This window comes from Montipora capricornis, chromosome 2 (genome assembly GCF_036669925.1).
Source record: "Montipora capricornis isolate CH-2021 chromosome 2, ASM3666992v2, whole genome shotgun sequence".
Taxonomy (NCBI): Eukaryota; Metazoa; Cnidaria; class Anthozoa; order Scleractinia; family Acroporidae; genus Montipora; species Montipora capricornis.
Genome location: NC_090884.1, coordinates 16,173,993 through 16,183,853, shown reverse-complemented (window position 1 = coordinate 16,183,853; position 9,861 = coordinate 16,173,993). Strand labels below are relative to the sequence as shown.

At 38.8% G+C, this 9,861-nt stretch overlaps 1 long non-coding RNA gene across 1 annotated transcript; it reads right to left on the bottom strand.

The window, feature by feature from the left end:
• Positions 1–8,422: 8,422 nt before the first annotated feature.
• LOC138037821 (uncharacterized) lies at positions 8,423–9,554 on the bottom strand. The gene is made up of 2 exons (XR_011130110.1): positions 9,398–9,554; positions 8,423–8,665 (listed from the first exon to the last, which is right to left on the bottom strand). It is a non-coding gene; the product is annotated as an uncharacterized lncRNA (long non-coding RNA).
• Positions 9,555–9,861: the final 307 nt, after the last annotated feature.

Genomic DNA, 9,861 nt, shown 5'->3' with positions numbered 1-9,861 from the left:
AGGGCGACCTGGGTTGTTGGGTTTGTGAATTTTAGGCAAGAAGTAAATGCACGAAGTTCTAGGGGTGTTGATGATGAGATTAGTGGCAGTGGCCGGTAATTCTTGAATAACTATAAGATTTTGAATGGTGTCTTTGACAAGTTTTTGATTTTTGGCAGTGAGATCTCTAGGGATTTTGGCATAAAACGAGGTATCCGAAAGTTGCCGCAAAGCTTCTTTTTGGTAAAGGTCGGACCGCCAAACTACCGCGCCGCCTTTGTCGGCCGATTTGACAACTATGTCGTTGCGTTTACTAAGATTTTTAAGCGCCGCCCACTCTTCCGAGGAAAGGTTGGAAAATTTAGTGTTGCGATTGAATTTAAGTTTGTGAATGTCGTGACGTCATTTTTTGGTGAAAAAGTCTAAAGAGGCAAATTGTCCCTCTGGGGGAGTCCATTTGGATTTGCGAACTAGAAGTGTTTCAAAAATATCTTTATTAGAAGTGTCCGAATCATCCTCTTTGTCATGAAAAAAGGCTTTAAACTGAACGCGGCGAAGGAATTTTTCAACATCTTGCATATTAGAAAATTCGTTGGTGCGTTTGGTACTAGGGACAAAATTTAGACCCTTACTGAGAACAGATTTCTCTGAGTCAGTAAGCGGAAGATTTTCTGGAATTGTATTATGGCTATGCAATGTAGTGTTGTCGGTAATTTGCGGACCTATAAATTGTTAAAGTTTTAGAGTCTTGGTTTGGTGTAAATGGTCAAACAGTCCAGAATTAAGTTGTGGGATTTTAGCGCGAATCGATTGTACTAAAATTGCTAGACAGATTTTGGAAAGTTCGGAGCGGCAATGAAGAATTTGTTTATCAAGTGCGATTCGTTTTTGGCACATAGCTCTAATTGTGATCCTCATAATATTACTTGAAAAAGAATTTTGCGCACATCGAATTTGGTGAAGATACTGATTTGAGTGAGAGAATGTAGACGCATGAAACGAGAACGTCACAAATTTGCATATTTAGTGGGCAAAAACAATAGCTTTGCACTCTCTGCACGAGCATTTTTCATTCATTCCGTCAATTTCTTTGTCGTCGTCTGCAAAACAACAACGTGAAATTGCCATATTTGAGGTTTTATGGACAACGTCAGAACTTGGAGATAAATTTTCATTTTCTCCCCTAAAATTAAATCTTTCCACATTGACATTTGTTTCATTCCAAAAATGAAAAAAAATTGTGGGGTCACCCACTTTGTTTCGGAGAAACAAGGCAAGGGAAAAATGCCCTAATTTCGATAGATCGAGCATCATAGCTTTATGTAGCCTAATCTACTTATCCGTCGAAAATCATAAAAATAATACGTTAGAGTGAAGGTTTCTGTGCATAGAAATAATAGGAGTGCTTTTTTTAGATAATTGCATGCCTCTGGGGATGTCGTAAACAAGTTCAGTGCTTTTTAAAAACTTTTTTGTGCTTTACTCAACTTGAATTCCCGGGAGAGAGAGAAAAAATACGTAACCGGACCTTTTCCATGGTGATGGTCATCACTGTAAAAGACGACCAAAAACCAGCCGATCAGCTCGCCCCATTTAGCCTGAGAATCGCTTGCGGTATATTGATTACAGGCAAAAAAAGACAAAAAAATAAAGTAAAAAAAATTTGATTACAGACAACCACAACATGTCTTCATGTAAAAACATGCCAAAACTACGAAAATATTTCACATAAGATTGTACATGTACATGAGTTCTACCAAGAGCACGCCAATAAATCATTCTTATCTCTACAATGTAGCAAACACGTCTGCTTGGCTTATAGCTGGGTTTTTAACTTACCATAGAATATTTTGCAGGGCATCGATCCTTCTGAGAAACAATTTTGATATCTGTAATGGGAGGGTACGGAGAGCCTGCATGCATTTCCAAGTGCTTAATCTTGATATCCTATATTTAACAATTAGATTATGAGCTCGAGATTTTTATGAGGTGATAGTTGATGAGGCCGAAGGAATTCTTACTAAAAAGTTACTTCAAATAACGGTTTCCAATTATTTTTTGACGTATTATTAAACCGCTCGGATTGAATTGCCATTTAAAATCTAAGTTGTGCGCGCGAGCGCGTCAGCTATTTCAATAATTTCAACTATTTTGAAATTCAAGAAACCGTAAATGTCCTTCGTTTAGACTTCTCAGAAATTTAAGTACCCATTTGTATCCAAATTTTCCTCCAAAACTATGGGAAAACGAAAAAAACGTCGTTATTTCCAAGACGACCTCCAGCCACTGCTCACTAATGACTGATAGTGTTCAATGGCTCAGCCAATCAGATTACATCATTTGCATTAATTCTACTAATAGTTTACTAATAGTAGATATAATAACTAGGTATATAGACAATTTATTTTGTATATAAAATGCCGAAAGTAATGCCGAAAAATGGCGGCGCGCGATTGGAGCCTGGGTCAAGCTCATAAAATCGAGGCTAGTGAGGCATCACTTTGTTAGCGGACCGGCCTGGGGCAGGGCCCAATACTTGTCAACAATATGAACCATTCCGGAATTGCGCAGGGAAATGGGACGAGTTTCATATTGGAACCAATCGATGAATTGAGAGCATCACATGAACGATAACGTTGAGATTGGCCATCTGTCCAAGTTTGATGGTTTTTGGTGGAACAGAGACCAAGCTACGGACTTAAAAACATCCTTAAAAATCATTACAAACGTCTCTAATTTTGAGGCTGTGTTCCCCATTTAAACCATATAAACTCTTCAATTCTTTGCGATTTCTATAATTCATAAAAATAGGCAAATACAGGGATTTTCAAGTTGTCCCAAATCTGATATTTTTTTTAAAGAGTTTATGTGGTGTTGGGGGACGCAGCCTCAAAAAATTAGAGACTAAGAAATGGAAGGGAGGGGAATCTCAGTCGCAACAATGGTTCGTTCGTAGCGAAATTAATACCCTGACAATACGCTGCTTAGAAATGTTGTATGCTTCATTCTCAAAGAGTGGCGGCTAAAATACCGATACATGCATGAACAACTATAATCGTCGTCCACAATAGCACTCACAACAAATGTTGTAACTGTTTCATTTGTAGCGAAATTAATACCCTCACAGCATGCTGCTCAGGAATGTTGTATGCCTCGTTCTCAAAGAGTGGCGACTTGAATACTGATATGTGCATGAACAACCATAAACTTCGTGGCACTTACAAATGGGTGAATAATTTGTTCGTTCGTGTTCTTAGTGACATATGTACTCTGACAACGTGCTGCTCAGTATTAAATTTTTTATTTGCCGTTCCCAAAGAGTAGGGACTAAATACTGATACGTGCATGGACAATAATAAATGTCACTATAAATAAAAGAAATGAAAAGAAAGGAGAGCATCGCAGTTGCGTAGAATTTTTCGGTTGTTCTTAGACGAAATAGTACCCTTACTAGAATTGCATGCCGTCGGCTAAAAAAGATGTGTGGAAACAACTGAACGACCGGTTCGAATATAACTCACTGTTGTTGAAAGCGTCATTTTGACGTTCCATGAGGAGCCGTAAGCCAACTCAGGAATTCTCGGCTGGACGTCTCCTGACGGTGTAGATATCCTTCAACAAAGGCTAAAAACATAACACAAAAGGTGTTTCGTATTCAGGATCGATCAGATTGTACTGTGAACTTACGGTAAGCAGAAAAAAGTATTTAATTTTTTATTGAATGACCATATTTAGGGGCGAGATGAATTTTGTGGGGAACACAAATCTATTTCAGTTCGTTTGCGCGTATCGACAGTGGCGGTTAGTGCTGGGACACGGAACCATTTTTCGTTCTATAGGATTTTTGGATTAACTCTCTCACCCGGGGAAAAATGGTACAGGTCGCCGTCGTCTCTCGCCGACCAGCACTACTTCGACGCTCCTCACCGCTGGCGAGCGAGAAGACCTCTGGCATCCAGGGTAAAATGTTAGCCAATTTGTCGAAGGAAAGTTTTTTCAGCTCTTTCGAAGAGAGATTTGTCGCCCTCAAGTCGGTAATTTTTTGCGGGAAAATGGTGATCAGGTTCCGAAATTCGGCGGGTCTAATCTGCAGATCGCAGGTCGCAGGTCACAGGTTGCAGTCATTGTTTCATCAATACAGAAAGTATCCTAAACATTCTTAAAAGCTAACCTTAGGCCTAAAAACTTTTGTTTAGGCCTAATTAGGCCTAAGGTTAGCTTTTAAGAATGTTTAGGATACTTTCTGTATTGGTGAAACAATGACCTGCAACCTGTGACCTGCGACCTGTAGATTACACTCGCCGTCCGAAATTCTGGTAAAAACGTGGACGAAGCTTACGGAATAACTTTGGTTGGCCTCTGTGGGGGGATTAATTGAGCAGTCTTCGTCTGAATGTCATGGATTTCTGTATTCATGTTTTCAAACGAGTTATGGAGGCAAGGTAAACAATGTTGACGTCGGGAAATTCGGTAATGGAAGCCTTCCCGGTATACAGGCTCACGCTCAAACGTTGAGGTAAAACAATTGCTGTTAGGTTCAATTTCATGATATCAGGATATCATGATAGCAGCTAGGAAAATGATAAGTCTGTGATTAATATTGAATGTGCCTCCCTGTGACATGCTGGGAAATCAATTAGCCCGGAGTGAAATTTTACACAGCTATAATTGGGCATTCTAAATTTCCCAGTTCCTCAGTTATCGAGTTCCATAAGTATAAAACTTAAAAATGGATTGTTTTAAAATCAGAAAAGAACCAATTCACCGTTGCTGTTGAGAAAAGTGTATGCCAGGCAAAACAAGTTGCATCTTGGTAGCCTGAAAGTTAACTGACAAAATAATTTGCCTGTGTTTAAATTAACAAATACACCAATACATCACCAACGTTTCATGTTTAACCGGACAATTATGTTCGAAGGTGTAATAGCTGTTGAGTTTTATTCCTCAGTTATCGAGTTCCATGAGTATAAAACTTAAAAATGGTTTGCTTTCAAAACCAGAAAAGAACCAATTCACCGTTGCTGTTGAGAAAAGTGTATGCCAGGCAAAACAAGTTATATCTCGGTAGCCTGAAAATTAAGAAATAATTTGCCTGTGTGTAAATTAACAAATACACCAATACATCACTAACGTTTCATGTTTAACCGGAGAATTAGGGAAGCAGATGTTCGAAGGTGTAATAGCTGTTGAGTTTTATTCCTCAGTTATCGAGTTCCATAAGTATAAAACTTAAAAATGGATTGCTTTAAAATCAGAAAAGAACCAATTCACCGTTGCTGTTGAGAAAAGTGCATGGCAGGCAAAACAAGTTGCATCTCGGTAGCCTGAAAGTTAACTGACAAAATAATTTGCCTGTGTTTAAATTAACAAATATACCAATACATCACTAACGTTTCATGTTTAACCGGAGAATTAGGGAAGCAGATGTTCGAAGGTGTAATAGCTGTTGAGTTTTATTCCTCAGTTATCGAGTTCCATAAGTATAAAACTTAAAAATGGATTGATTTAAAATTAGAAAAGAACCAATTCACCGTTGCTGTTGAGAAAACTGTATGCCAGGCAAAACAAGTTATATCTCGGCAGCCTGAAAGTTGAGAAATAATTTGCCTGTGTTTAAATTAACAAATACACCAGTACATCACTAACGCGTTTCATGTTTAACCGGGGAACTAGGGAAGCAGATGTTCGAAGGTGTAATAGCTGTTGAGTTTTATTCCTCAGTTATCGAGTTCCATAAGTATAAAACTTAAAAATGGATTGCTTTAAAATCAGAAAAGAACCAATTCACCGTTGCTGTTGAGCAAAGTGCATGCCAGGCAAAACAAGTTGCATCTCGGTAGCCTGAAAGTTAACTGACAAAATAATTTGCCTGTGTTTAAATTAACAAATATACCAATGCATCACTAACGTTTCATGTTTAACCATGTCTAACTCATTAAAACACATACGCCCAAAATATGTACAAACAACGGCCCGCATTTTCTACTCCATGTCCGGCCTCAAGAAATTATGCATTCACGTTGCAGAACATCCACAAATAAACCGTAAACCAGCATGATTGCTAACCAAGCAAATAAAGAACTTCAAAACTATTGTCCAATATTAATCACCTAAACGCGTCGAAGTCGTCAACAGATTTAAATTCTTCATGAAAAACGGAATGCTAATCTGTTGGAAGAACGCAGCATAACAAGTCATTTCATGACTTTTGCGTCATTTAAATATCATGCAGTACACCCCAAATGACAACCTCGCGTTGTCGCTGCTTCACGGTCACACGTTTCATAAAAACCCCAATAAAATATATATTTTCTGGAAGCTTAGAAATTTTAGATCCCGATTATTAGTAGACTTAAGGCAAGAAATAAAATACCTTTCCTAAAATAGCCATCATTTTCCAAAAAGTATGTAGTTTCACAAATTGAGTTCGTTTCCGGTCAAAATTTAACCGGAAACTACGTTTTCTTCACACCTTCATCTAAAAAACCGTGTCGAGGCATTTTGATTACATATCTGGTTTGTTTTTATTCACTGTTAAACTTTAAGCCATCCCCTTTTTTTCCTCCGTTTCGCGTCGTCCGACCGACCCAAATTTAGGAGTTTTTCAAAAAAAAAAAAAAAAATTAAACGACGTTTTTAAGCCATTTTATGTCACACAGGAGTTTTGGTGGTTGATCCTTTTTCCCATGCTGTCTTGATTTTAATTTTGCCACAACATCCGCCAACTTTTCCGCCATATTGATTTTGGGTTCACGTCTTGTTGTTTTCCTGGCTCCACAGCTATGATGCCGGGGTACCAGGCCTCCGATTCCGAGAATGCTTATGATTTTTGTTTTTAGCATTTTTTTTTAATCCGACCGACCGACCCAATATCATGAAACCCATTCGACGGTAAACAAAAAAAAAAGGGGGGATGGCCTTAACCTTTTATAAAACGCGCAGTACCTTTTCTTAAATACTCATTACTTTCGAAGGAGGCAACAAATAAATACTCCCCGACACGGATTTTTTGCCACATTATCGGGCAACATTCTTGCCAAATTTCAGCGGAAAGGGATGAAAAATCGCTGTAAACGAACTGAAATCGTGCGCCTCATTCGATGAAATTTGCATTTGAGTTTTGAGACATAAAGCCATTTGTGGACAGCTTCTAATTTGAGATAATTTATTCGTAGAGTCGTTTTCCTTTCTAACTCTGTCTAGAAGAAAACACCTCATTGAAAAAATTCAAAGAGGTGTACCTGGGAAGATCAAAAACTAAAATGGCAAAATCATCAATTTTGGGCTATACCGATACCTCACAACATAACTCGCAGGGGACCAAATACAATAATAAACCTACAACAAAGTCTTGCCAAATTCGTTTCCAGCCACAATTTTAATCTCACACCCGCAGTACTTACTATCCTGTCTTTAAAATGTTTAATTTGTGTTTCACCTTAAAGGCTAGCGCTTCAAAATTACGCGACGATCGCAAACGAGTAACATAAATATGAATAACGAAACAACTGTGTCCCAGTGGATTGACATCACAACCTCAAATGACTTCGCCACCCGTCAACATTTTCAGCCGGCCTCAAAGAGTCCAGTATCTTCACATACACGATTTTTCTAAGTCTCTCACCATTTCCAACAATCAGTTCGACCTTTCAAGAAACGGCTCGTCACGACCCCTCAACATTTCCAGGCGGCTTCACCGCCTCGATTATCTTCACACCATCTTCTTCTTCTTCTTCACACCATCCTCACATTATCTTCTTCTCACCACCTGACATTTCCAAAAGTCGGGTCGACTTTTCAAATGACGGCTTGACACGAACTAGACGGGTCGTCACGACCCGTCAACATTTTCAGCCGGCCTCACCGCCTCCACTATCTTCACAAATACACGATGATTTTTTTCTAAGTCCCTCGCTACCTGACATTTCCAATAGTCGGGTCGAGTTTTCAAATGACGGCACGTCACGAACTAGACAGGTCCTTACGACCCGTCACCATTTTCATAAAGTTACTCGAATCTTCTTTAAAATGGCAACTTCCCGTTACTTTACTTCCACAAACACTACGACCCGACTTCCGCTTGACGGGTCGTCTTCACCAAAGAGTCGACCCGACTCAGTTCGTGTGCATTGGACAAACCTCTTTTTAAAACTGTTCTAAGAATTTCGGTTCTCCGTTGCCAGACAGCTACAGATTACTTTACTAAAATGATCACCTAAAAGATTCGCAACCAGGGAAAAGTAGTCCTTTGCGTTTTCGGAAGCCGGTATTTTTGCAATTTTTGGCACTTAAAAGGTCACTTAGCAGTTTCGGATGAGCAATATTTTTTTTCGGGGGAAAGTCTAGTTTCCACTTTGCATAATGTTCCTCCAATTCCTCTTTGAAACAAGGACAAAAGCATGCAATTAAACAAGGAATGCGGCAATCCTCTGCTTCCACCATATTCAACGACACTGAAATTATTCTTTTATTTCTCGAGATCTACATTCTATACATAGTTTTGTTTGTAAGCTACGTTATAAACTGCACGTTTTCTCATCCGTTACAGGTTCATGGTCAACTGATGATCGGTCTGGTGGTGTCAGTTCACGTAATTAGTATCTTGGTTCCTCTTGTGGGTCAAATCACAGCCCAAGTTCCTTGCCACAGCGCAGACACTCCGGCGCCGTTCCTCTACCACTCCTTTCTGCAAAAGCAAGCATATATATCAGCTCTATGATGGATTGAAACCGGCGGCTAAACATATAGGGGCACCCAACGAGAATATAGTTCAAAACCACTCAAACATAGCATTGTCAAACATATTTTAGTATTTAAACGGTAGATATAGGCATATCCCCTAGAAATTTTTCATCTGTTCGGATTTCCTAGCTGAAAGTCCACTGATCCGAAAATTATAGGGATCAAAACTTACCTTTTCGAAAATTTTAGCCAGAAAAAAGGCTCCCAAAAATTCTAGGTGACCTTTTTAGAATAAAAATCCGTTAAAAATGGGCAATTATACCATTTTTCAGATGATTTTCATTGTCTGATGCAAAATCATAAATACTAAAAACTATCGCTTTTGACAAAGCTCGCAACCCAATTGACTTGCTCAACCGATGGGAGGACATCTCAACTGTGCGTTCACGGCTTGGAAGTTCGTAACACATTTAAATACGCTATTTTCACACTGGTCCATACAGTCAAGCAAAGTTCCCTGTTCACCGACCGTCTATCTTATGAAATTATGGTGACGAAGAAGTGCACTTAGACTTAATCAATTCAAAATGGAAGACTTTCTGAAAATGACCCATACAACTTGAAAGTTCCATGCAGTAAAGAGTCTTCAACATGGTTCAGTCCGCGGCCTTCATGATCAGTACTCAGCTAATTTCAACAGTAAAAAACTTTTAAGCAAGTGTAATTATTGCCTTACCAATTTATTTTTCGGCGGAAACTCAATACAATGAGCTTCGTGCACGAGAGACACGACAAAAAAGGCTATGAAGAGAAGAGCAACCTTTTCTGACTTCATTCTTGAAATTTTCGTGATCCACTGGATTTACTTATTCAGCGTCTATCAAGACTCATTCAACTTGATGCAGCTTGTAGGATTATTTATATTAAAAGGCTTTCTTGTAGTGAGGATGTTCCAATTATAATGGGAAACAATTTCTTTCTTTGCAGACGTAATTGTGCAGTAAGCATACTTAGTTCACGTGATATAGACTGAAGTAAAATTACTATAGACCATTTTTACAGGGCAAACATTTCATTTGGATAGATCATTTCTTATTTGACAAAGCCAAAACAATGGCTTCATAACGTGTCAACTTCAAAGTAATTTACCGTGCACAAACTTACCACTTAAAAAGACCAATTTTAGGCCTAGTTTGTACG